Source organism: Rhinoderma darwinii, chromosome 7 (genome assembly GCF_050947455.1).
Source record: "Rhinoderma darwinii isolate aRhiDar2 chromosome 7, aRhiDar2.hap1, whole genome shotgun sequence".
NCBI lineage: Eukaryota > Metazoa > Chordata > Amphibia > Anura > Rhinodermatidae > Rhinoderma > Rhinoderma darwinii.
The window spans coordinates 95,185,238-95,198,297 of NC_134693.1; positions in this window are offsets into that span (position 1 = coordinate 95,185,238).

A 13,060-nucleotide genomic window follows, 5' to 3' on the forward strand; every position below is an offset into this window, starting at 1 on the left:
GGAATTAGGAGCCTTGGTCGGTCAACACCTCCTGCGGGAACCCTACCCTACTGAATATGTCCATCAGGCCTTGGGCGACGTGCTCCGCATTCAGGGATGAGAGAGCCATGGCGTCAGGGTAGCGAGTAGCGAAATCTACCATCATTAATATGTAGCGCTTCCCACTACGGCTGGGGGTAGGTAGCGGCCCTATCAGATCTATGGCTACCCGCTGGAAGGGTTCCCTGATAGTGGGCATGGACTGGGGTGGAACTCTGCAAGGTGCTCCACCTAACCATGGACATATGGGGCATGGGGCTCGGTACCGCGGTACGTCCTGTGTCATCCCTGGCCAAAAGAAGTTTCGCTGGAGCCGGGTTCCTGTTTTCCGATTGCCGGCGTGGCCTGCTGCTGGGATATCATGGGCCAGGGAGAGCAAGTGGGAAAGGTAGCACAAGGGCACTATCAGTTGCTTAGTGGCCGTCCATGGGGCCTCGGGTGATGTCATGGGTTTTATGCAATATAATAATTAATTCTCCCATTTGTACTGCACTTGGGCACCTTCTACAGGGGCTTGATCTGCAGCGCTACGGGCTGGGGCTAAGGAGGGGTAAGTCGCCTGGGCAGTCTGGAACTTTGCTCTATCCACCTCCCCCAAGCCTACCTGACAGTCAGTCTCATCTGTCATGTTTGCAATGTCAGATGTTGGTTCGCATACCACCGGTGATTCTGGGAGCAGGATTGCTGAGACCGGAGCTTGGCTGCGGGTACAGAGAGAGACAGAGACAGAGACAGAGACAGAGACAGAGACAGAGACAGAGACAGAGACAGAGACAGAGAGATGTGTGTGAGTATATATGTATATATGTCTATATAATCTGTGTGTATGTGGTAATATGATTCTCGTGTATATATGATACTGCAGCAATAATTTAGAAACCGTTTTTGCTGTGCTTTTGTGTAAATAGTGGGAAAACTGATGTGTAGAGTATATAGTGTATATACTGGTATTGTGTGTGTGTAGACTGTGTAGCAGTATTGTGCGTATGGTATGTTGCAATATTATAGGCAGTGGTGTAGCTATAGGGGTCCCGAAGCCAGGGGGGCCCGCAGCCCCCCCCCCCCCGCACCACATCAATAAAAAGTTACTATAGTAACTCGGGCCGCGGGCCCCTGTTACTATAGTAACTGACAGTACTTACCCTCCTGGTTCCGGAGCGCAGCGGAGGTCCTGACGTCACAGCGCTGTGCGCAGCGCATGACGTCACAACGCTATGCGCCGCGCACAGCATCGTGATCCTGGATAGTACCCCTGGTGGCGGTGGGTACCGGTGTAATAAGGGGGGTTAGTGTTGGCCTCTGCACCTGCTAACATTAAGCCCCACCTTAGTAATGGATGCTGTCAATCAGCCGGCAGCCATTAATAAGGGGGTAATAATAAAGTTTAAAAAAGTACAAGCACATAGAAAAAATATTTTATTTAAATAAAAAAACACAACCCCCATTAACTATTTTATTGAGAATAAAAAAATGCCATCATTGAAGTCCTCGAATCCTAAGTAGTCCAACAACCGAACCTGTAAAAAAACACAAACACACAAAAATAATTAGAAACACATAAAAAAGCAAAACCATTATTATTCTTACCTTTCCTGGGTCCAGCACTGGAGCCGCAATGTCAGCGAGCTGAGTCCTGTATTTAATCCTATCATGTGTGATACGGTCTGCTGGGCCCTGTATCTAATCCTATCATGTGTGATATTGTCTGTTGAGCCACTGTATATAATCCCATCACGTGTAAAACTCTGCTGGGCCTTATATCTAATCCCATCACGTGTGAAACTGCTGGGCCTTATATCTAATCCCATCACGTGTGAAACTCTGCTGGGCCTTATATCTAATCCCATCACGTGTGAAACTCTGCTGGGCCTTATATCTAATCTCATCACGTGTGAAACTCTGCTGGGCCTTATATCTAATCCCATCACGTGTGAAACTCTGCTGGGCCTTATATCTAATCCCATCACGTGTGATACTGTCTGCTGAGCCAATGTATCCTATCCATAGTTTATAGGGTCGTAGTGCCACGCACGCACGAACGCACGAACGCACGAACGCACGCACGAACACACACTTTTCCCTGACATTTTAAGTCCTTAGTAATGCCCCCGGCTGCTAGTGCTGCATTGTTGGGTCACTTAGGAGACCCAGCGATGCAGCTGAAAGCTGCGGACCGTCGGCCATGAGAAGTGTGCGGGTGGGGGGGACCCAATAAGAACTTTTGCTTCGGGGCCCATGAGCCTTTACCTATGCCCCTGATTATAGGTGTATGCAGTATATAGCGGTATTATATGTGAGTGTAGTATATAGCAGTATAATAGGTGTGCAGTGAATATAATGGTACTATATGTCTACAGTTATAGCAGTATTTTTTTTATACAAACAATATGTAGTGGTATTATATGTGTACACACATATAACACCGCTATTTAATGTACAGATTATAAAGTGATTTGATTAATTATACTTGCAGCATATGTTGGACTTTATATGTACAATATATGGCAGCATTTTATATATATATATATATATATATATATATATATACACATACACAGTACATGGGGGTATTATTCAGTCACTATGTGGTTATGGTGTGGTGGTATTATTCGTTATCAGTACGGGGGTATTATTCAGTCACTATGTGGTTATGGTGTGGTGGTATTATTCAGTATCAGTACGGGGGTATTATTCAGTCACTATGTGGTTATGGTGTGGTGGTATTATTCAGTAACAGTACGGAGGTATTATTCAGTCACTATGTGGTTATGGTATGGTGGTATTATTCAGTATCAGTACAGGGGTATTATTCAGTCACTATGTGGTTATGGTTTGGCAGTATTATTCAGTAACAGTATGGGGGTTTTATTCAGTAACAGTATGGGGGTATTATTCAGTAACAGTATGGAGGTATTATTCAGTAACAGTATGGAGGTATTATTCAGTAAAGGTATGGGGGTATTATTCAGTAACGGTATGGGGGTATTATTCAGTCACTATGTGGTTATGGTGTGGTGGTATTATTCAGTATCAGTACGGGGGTATTATTCAGTTACTATGTGGTTATGATGAATACCTATACGAGTATAGACCATTGGCATGCGCCAAACAATAATGCGTCCACACAAATCATAAAGCAAATATCAATACCTATACCAGACTGTGAAGACTACTAGTATATCCAGAAAATGAAACACACATAGCACAAGTCATGTACCATGACAATATAAAATAAACTTTATTGAAATATACATAACACATTGGCCATCAAAATATAAAAACAATATAGCACACAGTTAAAAAGGAGAGTATGGAGGAGCTGCGTGAATAATCCAATATATATGCTACCATACTAAAAACATCCTGTGATGTGGTAACAAATGCAGATATCTATAGAAAAGATAATCATATAGATCAAGTATTTGGACAACAGAAGCACATAAATATATTTAGCACCTGACAGAAGAGCACACAATTGTGCATGCATATAAAAGTATACAGCTAGAGCTCCAAGTTGCACCCAAAACAAAGACCATGCTTTATAAATAAAGGATATTGCACAAACCCATGGACTGCATGATAGGAAGCACGCAGGAACACTCCACACTGACCGCCCCCGCCGCACGTTTCGCCGTCAGCTTTCTCAAGGGGTACTGACTGATGGGATAGTGGTTGTTTTAAATATAAAATGCAGAGGGAGGGGACTACACGAATAGCCAAACACTAAGCAGTGTTCACAGCATATGGAGATCTGCAATCACAGATCAAATTACACCTACCATGCTGCAGGCACCATTAGGCTATGTTCACACAGGGCACTTTTGCAGGAGGAACATCCGCCTCAAAATTCTGTTAGGAAGTCCGAGGCAGATATTCCTCTCCCTGCACGCCGATTTACGCTGCAATTCTCGCGCCGCTCTTCGCCCGCGGCCATTGAGCACCGCGGGCAAAAAACAGCGCGAGACACGCTTTCTCTGCCTCCCATTGAAGTCAATGGGAGGTCAGAGGCGGAAGCGCCCGAGGATAGGGCATGTCGCTTCCACTTCCCGCGAGGCAGTTTTACTGCTCGCGGGAAAAAGACGCCGACGCCACCCATTGAAATCAATGGGAGGCGTTTTCGGGCCGTTTTTGCCGGTTTCCGCGTCAAAAAACTCGCCAAAATACTCCGTGCGAATACAGCCTCAATGTGCACGGACGACGGAAGCCACATTCGTCTCTGCGGACGCCATCATACCTGCTTGGCGCATGCGCACCGGCACTGATCCGGATGTCGGAAACTGTGCCATGGACTTAAACTACAAACTGCGCATGCACGCTGCAAAAAGACTAAAGGGAGGGGCTGGCATTATACAGGGAATGGTTAGTGGCCATTTTAGAGCCTGGCAGTTATGCCAGAAACCCAAACACGGGATAAAGGTCATGTACTGACCAGGAGTGCCGTATATAGCACTAAAACAATCTACCCCGGGAAAACATATAAATAGTGAAAGCATAGTTAATACATTAGTCGGTACTCCCGAGTACCTGGGTATCTCTCAAGGTAGTTGAGACATTATCACTGGACAGCTGGAGCACGCACATAAAAATCCCATATACATAGACGTGAATGAATATACATACATACATAAATACACAACAATATCAATATTCTACACATATCAGTACATCACTGTAAATAGCACCATACAATTAAAAATTCCACTTTATTTTACAATAAATACCATGGTAAAAAAAAAAAAAATCTTTTACATATATAAATATACAATGTACCCCCATATAAACAAATAATAGTAAATAGTGTAAATAAAGTGCAAGGGGAGTGAGGAGAGGTGAGTGAACACACGTGCTCGTGATAGTTAAAAGAAGTGAGGAAAATAAATAAATAAATAAATAAATAGTTAGATTATGTGAAGGATTAAAAAAAGGACTGCACCTGAAAAATATATAGCCATTATTAAACATGCAGAAATATAAACATATTCAATATGAATCATTATATAATGTATTGTATAAATGACAAAAATGTGAAAACCTATATAAAAATATGAAAATGATGCGACTCAATATGAACGTGTTAGAGACCATAAAAATAATCAATGCATCATGACTGAAAGTCATCAAAATGTAAGTGATCTAATAAATATAACTGAACACATGTATACAATTAAAATCCATACATGTGCAAAAAATATATATATATATTCAAAAAAATGTGTAGTGAGTATACGTGGATATAATATAATGGATAAGAAACATGAAACAATATATATAGATTCATGCATGATATATAAAAAGTGATAACGTGTATAGACTTAGGTATATAAATATGTTAATTAGTGTATATAAAGTAGTAAAAATATACAAATACATAAAGTTGGTACACTAAAAGTGTATACATAATATGTGCATGTAGTAATCATGATATCATACAAGAAATACAATAATAACAATATGTAAATGCATATAAACATGTCAGTAAGAGAGAAATATGGATAAGGTACGTGTACCAGTACCAATACCTACCCCTTGAGAAAGCTGAGAACATCCCAAAATACCAAACATATACAAAAAAAGGGTATAAATGTATAGCAATGTATACATAAAATGACATTCCCATGCATACACTAAGCCCACATATGATAATAGCACGCAGAAGAAAGCGGGAACGGGCACAATTTGGGCATCATAAAGCACCTCCGCTATAACTGGACAAATGAGCCAATGTATCCATATCGCCTGCAAAGAGATTGAGAATTTGAGATAGTGTAGAATACTCAAAAATAGTCCGACCTGAGTATATATAACTCACACCGACAGAACATTGCGTCCCCACCGCAACAGCATGATCACAGAAATGTATCAACCAGAAATAATCCCATCACACAATTAAAATATCATAAAACTAACTATATTCCATAAAAGTGACGCCATGGAACCCACGGGGTAAATTACAAGAAGGAAGCGAAGGACATTTTTTCATTTAGACCATATGGTGAACTAGTGTTAAGCTTTGTTATCCACTTGCACTCGATACGTTCAAGCTTGCGAAAAGTTTCTCCACCACGTGTTCCGATGATGATTTTATCAATGCCATGTACTTTCAGATCTTGCCACCTGTTGTTATGATGGTCCCGGAAATGTCTGGGGATAGATTTAAGTTTATTAATCATCTCCCAATCATTATCCGCAATTTTTTCAGCCTTTTTAATGTCTCTTACATGTTCCTGAATTCTTATTTTAAGCTCTCTTGTGGTCATGCCAATATAGGAGAGACCACACGGGCATGTTGCCCTGTAGACAACCCTCGATGTACTGCAATTAATAAAATGCACAATTTTGTAGCATTTTTTGTTTTCAGAGTCCGGGAAAGTATCCGTTTTGACTATCAAATTGCAGATTTTTAATTGTATGGTGCTATTTACAGTGATGTACTGATATGTGTAGAATATTGATATTGTTGTGTATTTATGTATGTATGTATGTATGTATGTATATTCATTCACGTCTATGTATATGGGATTTTTATGTGCGTGCTCCAGCTGTCCAGTGATAATGTCTCAACTACCTTGAGAGATACCCAGGTACTCGGGAGTACCGACTAATGTATTAACTATGCTTTCACTATTTATATGTTTTCCCGGGGTAGATTGTTTTAGTGCTATATACGGCACTCCTGGTCAGTACATGACCTTTATCCCGTGTTTGGGTTTCTGGCATAACTGCCAGGCTCTAAAATGGCCACTAACCCTTCCCTGTATAATGCCAGCCCCTCCCTTTAGTCTTTTTGCAGCGTGCATGCGCAGTTTGTAGTTTAAGTCCATGGCACAGTTTCCGACATCCGGATCAGTGCCGGTGCGCATGCGCCAAGCAGGTATGATGGCGTCCGCAGAGACGAATGTGGCTTCCGTCGTCCGTGCACATTGAGGCTGTATTCGCACGGAGTATTTTGGCGAGTTTTTTGACGCGGAAACCGCGTCGCAAGACTCGGCAAAAACGGGAGGCGTCGGCGTCTTTTTCCCGCGAGCAGTAAAACTGCCTCGCGGGAAGTGGAAGCGACATGCCCTATCCTCGGGCGCTTCCGCCTCTGACCTCCCATTGACTTCAATGGGAGGCAGAGAAAGCGTGTCTCGCGCTGTTTTTTGCCCGCGGCGCTCAATGGCCGCGGGCGAAGAGCGGCGCGAGAATTGCAGCGTAAATCGGCGTGCAGGGAGAGGAATATCTGCCTCGGACTTCCTAACAGAATTTTGAGGCGGATGTTCCTCCTGCAAAAGTGCCCTGTGTGAACATAGCCTAATGGTGCCTGCAGCATGGTAGGTGTAATTTGATCTGTGATTGCAGATCTCCATATGCTGTGAACACTGCTTAGTGTTTGGCTATTCGTGTAGTCCCCTCCCTCTGCATTTTATATTTAAAACAACCACTATCCCATCAGTCAGTACCCCTTGAGAAAGCTGACGGCGAAACGTGCGGCGGGGGCGGTCAGTGTGGAGTGTTCCTGCGTGCTTCCTATCATGCAGTCCATGGGTTTGTGCAATGTCCTTTATTTATAAAGCATGGTCTTTGTTTTGGGTGCAACTTGGAGCTCTAGCTGTATACTTTTATATGCATGCACAATTGTGTGCTCTTCTGTCAGGTGCTAAATATATTTATGTGCTTCTGTTGTCCAAATACTTGATCTATATGATTATCTTTTCTATAGATATCTGCATTTGTTACAACATCACAGGATGTTTTTAGTATGGTAGCATATATATTGGATTATTCACGCAGCTCCTCCATACTCTCCTTTTTAACTGTGTGCTATATTGTTTTTATATTTTGATGGCCAATGTGTTATGTATATTTCAATAAAGTTTATTTTATATTGTCATGGTACATGACTTGTGCTATGTGTGTTTCATTTTCTGGATATACTAGTAGTCTTCACAGTCTGGTATAGGTATTGACTATGTGGTTATGGTTTGGCGATATTATTCAGTAACAGTATGGGGTTATTATTCAGTAACAGTATGGGGGTATTATTCAGTCACTATGTGGTTATGCTGTGGGGGTATTATTCAGTAACAGTATGGGGGTATTATTCAGTAACAGTATGGAGGTATTGTTCAGTAACAGTATGGGGGTATTGTTCAGTAACAGTATGGGGGTATTGTTCAGTAACAGTATGGGGGTATTATTCAGTAACAGTATGGGGGTATTATTCAGTAACAGTATGGGGTATTATTCAGTAACAGTATGGGGGTATTATTGGTAATGGTGGTCTTACAATCTATGTAAATTACTGTGGTGGGGAAGTGGGAGTGTGGCAGCAGATGATCAGGCTCAGAGACAATCTGCAGAGTGGCATGTGATGACTTTGACATGCAGGTGATACTTACGTGTAGGATGTGGGCCCATAATTTGTGTACAGCCCAGGGCCTAAGATCATATTAATCCACCACTTGCATCAAGCCAGCACAGGCAGACCACAACAATACAGCAGGTAAAGCAAAGAAACCATCCCAGGACGTGCCGCTTCAAAACAGCGCTAAGTGCGATCCATCCTGGACTGGCCTGAATGTAATTGCAGAGAGTGACGCCACAAATGAGACTGGCTGCCGAGGACAGATATGGGGCCGTGCAGTGCAGACTGTACTATTTGCCCTGCACTGATTGGCAGTAAGAATAATTCTTTAAATATTTTCCATACTTCAAACAGCACTTTAAGGCTATGTTCACACCGAGTTTTTTGCAGGAGGAAAATTCTGCCTCAAAATTCCGTTTGAGATTTTGAGGCAGATTTTGTCCTTCCTGCACGTCGTTTGCCGCGCTTGTCGCAGCGTTTTTTGCTCACGGCCACTGAGTGCTACGGGCAAAAAACTCTGCGAAATACCCTTTCTTTGCCTCCCATTGATGTCAATGGGTGGTCAGAGGCGTAAACGTGTGAAGATAGGGCATGTCACTTCTTTCTCGGGAGGCATTTTCGGCTGGTTTTTGACGAGTTTTACGGAGCGGTTTCCGCGCCAAAAAACTCGTCAAAATACTCCATGTGACCAGGGCCTAACAAATAAACATCAAATGTTTTCCTATTTAAAAAATGTATATATTGCGTGTTTGTGTAAAGCTAGTAATGTGAAAGCTCCGATAGATTGGGGGGGGGCGCCTTTTTATAGTTTGCCTCAGGCAGCAGAGAGGATAGGTTCACCCCTGCTGATGACCCACCAGAATTGGCTGTAAATGGAATGGCTTAGCATGTTGGCTGGGGTATCTTGATCCACATGGCCTGCAACATGGAAGGCTACCTCCTCCACCTCAGGTGCATCTAAGAGGTAGTTGTGCTCACAAAGAGAATCATCCATCTCTTGGAGGTGAGCAACATGGTGTGGGCCTGGCGTGGCCCTGGGAGCAGGGCTCGGTTTTGAGGGGAGTTGCGTTGCATGTGCCCAGCTTGGTTGCAGCAGAAGCAGCGGCAGATCTCCGGAAGGTCCCGTCCCCTTGGAGGGACTACAGCTGGCTCAGGCCGGAACGAGGGACGATTCAGTGGCAGTCGATATGACCTCTCTGGGCCGTTTCGCCACAAACTGGTCCGCCAGGGTAGCTGCTTGCGTTGGGGTGTCTGGGCTCCGGTCAGTGACCCACTCACGAATCTCGGGGTCCATCTTCAGGAGGAGCTGCTCCAGCTTGAAGAGACTCAATAGCTTCTGCGCTGTTCCCCTGTTTTCCCCTCAGCCACTTAGTGCAGCTCTGCTGTAGCTGGGTAGCAAACTCAGCATAGGTGCTGTGGGCTGGGCACCCCATGGTCCGGAACTTGACTTGGTAGGTCTCTGGGGTGATGGCGAAGCACTGGAGCAGGGCCTCCTTCAGGCGGGAATAATCACGCCAGTCCTCCACACTTAGCGCCCGATAAACTTCCAAGATTTTGCTCGTTAGGCTCGGGCCTGCATACTTTGCCCATTCCGAGGTCGGAAATGTATGCACCTCCATGATAGACTCAAATACATGGAGGTGTGTGTCAATGTCCGTGGTAGCCTCAATAAAAGCGGGCACATCGCTAAACCGCAGGTGCGGCCCGCCGCTGCCACTGGGTGCCTGGGGTGCTGGTGCACTAGTTTGATGGGGATTCGCACAGGGATCTGGAGCACTGACTCTATTACGCAGGCTCTCTCGTGCTCGGTACAATCAGGGCCTAGGGCGGCTAGCATCTCATCTATGAGAGTGGCGGTGGCCGAAGAGGGGGCACAGTGTAGGGACCCCCGACTATCAGATCGTTCGCTGGGGCCGTTCCCCTCTTTCTCGTCGTCCTCTTCGTCACTCAACTCGTGTTGCGCTCTGTCCCACAAAATGAGCTTGGTTGCCAGCACGGCCTTTACATCAGTCGACTCGAACTGGATCCCTCGAACTTGGCAAGGCTCCTGCAATGTCCTCTGTGTTTTTGAGGTAGGGGCTGCTGCTGGGGTCCACCGGAACACCTTGGTTGTCGAAAGACATTTATGTGGTCAAAGCAGGCATCGTAACCCGTGTACACTCCCTCTGCTGTTTTTGACTATCTGGCCGCGAAGCGCTGGATGGTACCGGGAGTACATGTCCCCTGCCGATTCCCAGTTGTACGAGCTGGATTATGATCCCACCGCTGCCACCAAATGTAGTGATACTGGGTGTTTGGTATCGCCGTTGTGGGTGTAATAATCCATGCGTACAAAGAAAATAGTTTAACTGTTAAAACAGCGTGTTTATTTGAGGGAGACGCAGAGGGGCACAGTACACATACCACTCGCTGTGATAAAATCTATTGGTAGATGGTAAATACTCTGCTTTCTTTCTTTACTCTGGACCCTGGGCACCCCATCTGTAAATGGCTGACTCCAACCTCCAACTGCTTTTTCTTGCCAACTGTCATGCAACACCAGCCACACCTCCTGCGCACGGAACAGTCCAAAAGGGGAAATTCTATGAGGGTAGATAGAGGGGAATAATGGGAGAGTCCAGGAGGGGAAATAGAGGGGAATAAAGGGACGATACAAGGGCAGATCACCGGGCTTCATTTAAGAACAACTGTCTAAAGGTGGTACAGTTGGGAAAGACTGACATGATCTGACCCTTGGTGCCAGAAGACCACTCCCGTTCCACCACACTACCGCCTTAGTAATGGCCGCTGGCTGATTGACGGTGCCCATTACTAAGGCGGGCTTAGCGTTAGCCGTTGCAGAGGCTAACACTAACCCCCATTATTACCCCGAGTACGATGCAGTACCCGACCAGCTGTAGCGCTGGACCGGAACTGGGGCGACCGCAGGCTGGTACTATTTGACTGGGAAAAGCCAAAAACAGTGGCCTTGACACCCTGGTAATGCTAGCCTGCTGCTGTAGAGTTGTCTGGCCGGTTAAGAAAAATTGGGGGGGAACCCCACATCGTTTTTTCCATTTAAAAATAAATAAATAAAAAATAATAGAAAAAAAAATGTTGTGGGGGTCCCCCCCCATTTTTCATAACTGGCCAGATTCAACGCAGCAGTAATGGACGCTGTCAATCATCCAGCGGCCCTTACTAAATCGGTAGTAATAAAAGTTTAAAAGAAAACACAAAGACATATAAAAAATATTTTATTGAAATAAACCCCCCCCCACACACACAACCATCATTAACCATTTTAATTACTTTTATCTGCTCCTCTCTGCAATCCACCACGGACGGCTATAGTGAATTTAAGCAGGTGGGCGGCGTAAAGCACCCGGCGGCCGAATGGGCCCCTACAAGAGCAGCGGGCCCTGAAACTTGCTCGGGTTCGCCTGGTGCTGACGCCGGACCTGTCAGTACATATACACAGCACCAGAACCAAGCTCAGTACATAAATACAGCACCAGAACCGAGCTCAGTACATATATACAGTACCACAACCAAGCTCAGTACATAAATACAGCACTAGAACCAAGCTCTGACATATATACAGCACCAGAACAAAGCTCAGTACATATATACAGCACCAGAACAAAGCTCAGTACATAAATACAGCACTAGAACCAAGCTCATACATATATACATCCCCAGAACCAAGCTCAGTGCATAAATACATCCCCAGAACCAAGCTCAGTACATAAATACAGAACTAGAACCAAGCTCAGTACATATATACAATACCAGTAGAAAGATCAGTACATAAATACAGCCCCAGAACCAAGCTCAGTACATAAATACAGCACCAGAACCAAGCTGAGTACTTATAGACATCCCCAGAACAAAGCTCAGTACATATATATATATATATATATACACATCCCCAGAACCAAGCTCAGTAGATATATACAGCACCAGAACCAAGCTCATACACATATATATATACAACACCAGAACAAATACAGCTCAATTTAGTGCAACCCCTGCCGTATAGGTTTGTACGGCGTAAAACTACAGCACCCAGCATGCAGCAATGCCCGAACAATATAGACAACGCCCCCCCCCCTGTAGCTAGAGCCCCCTCTGTAGATAGTGCCACTCACAGGTTTTTTTTAAAAAAAACAAAAACTTTACATACTCACATGATACCGTTCCTGCGCCGTCCGGTGGCAATGCAGACCTGCTCTCTTCCGGGCAGGTCTGCTGGACCTGAACGATGCAAGTGACATGTCGTTCAAAGGCACTAATTGGCAGGGCAGGCGCTGATTGGTGGATGAAGTCATTTTGCCCCGCCAATCAGCGTCATTGTAAGGCGCTGAATGAATGGTCGTGCACGGAACATGCCTGGCCATTCAGCGCTAATGCATGTATTTGTACCTGCATGCTATAGATGCAGGTACAATTACTGCAAGAAGGGATGACTGTCACTAGCCCTCCGTTGCTAGCGACGCCCCCTGGCATGAGAGGGCCCGTGTCGCCCGGCCCATAAATGTTAGAGGCTGGGCAGCGCGGGCCCTGTAGTAGCGTCGCCTCCGCTGTAGCAGAAATAACGGCTGCTAGCGGCGCCACTGGACATATGTGGGTGTGTGTGCCAGCTAGCGGCACGGCCCCCTTAAGCTGCGGGCCCCATAGCCGCTGCTACGGCTGCTA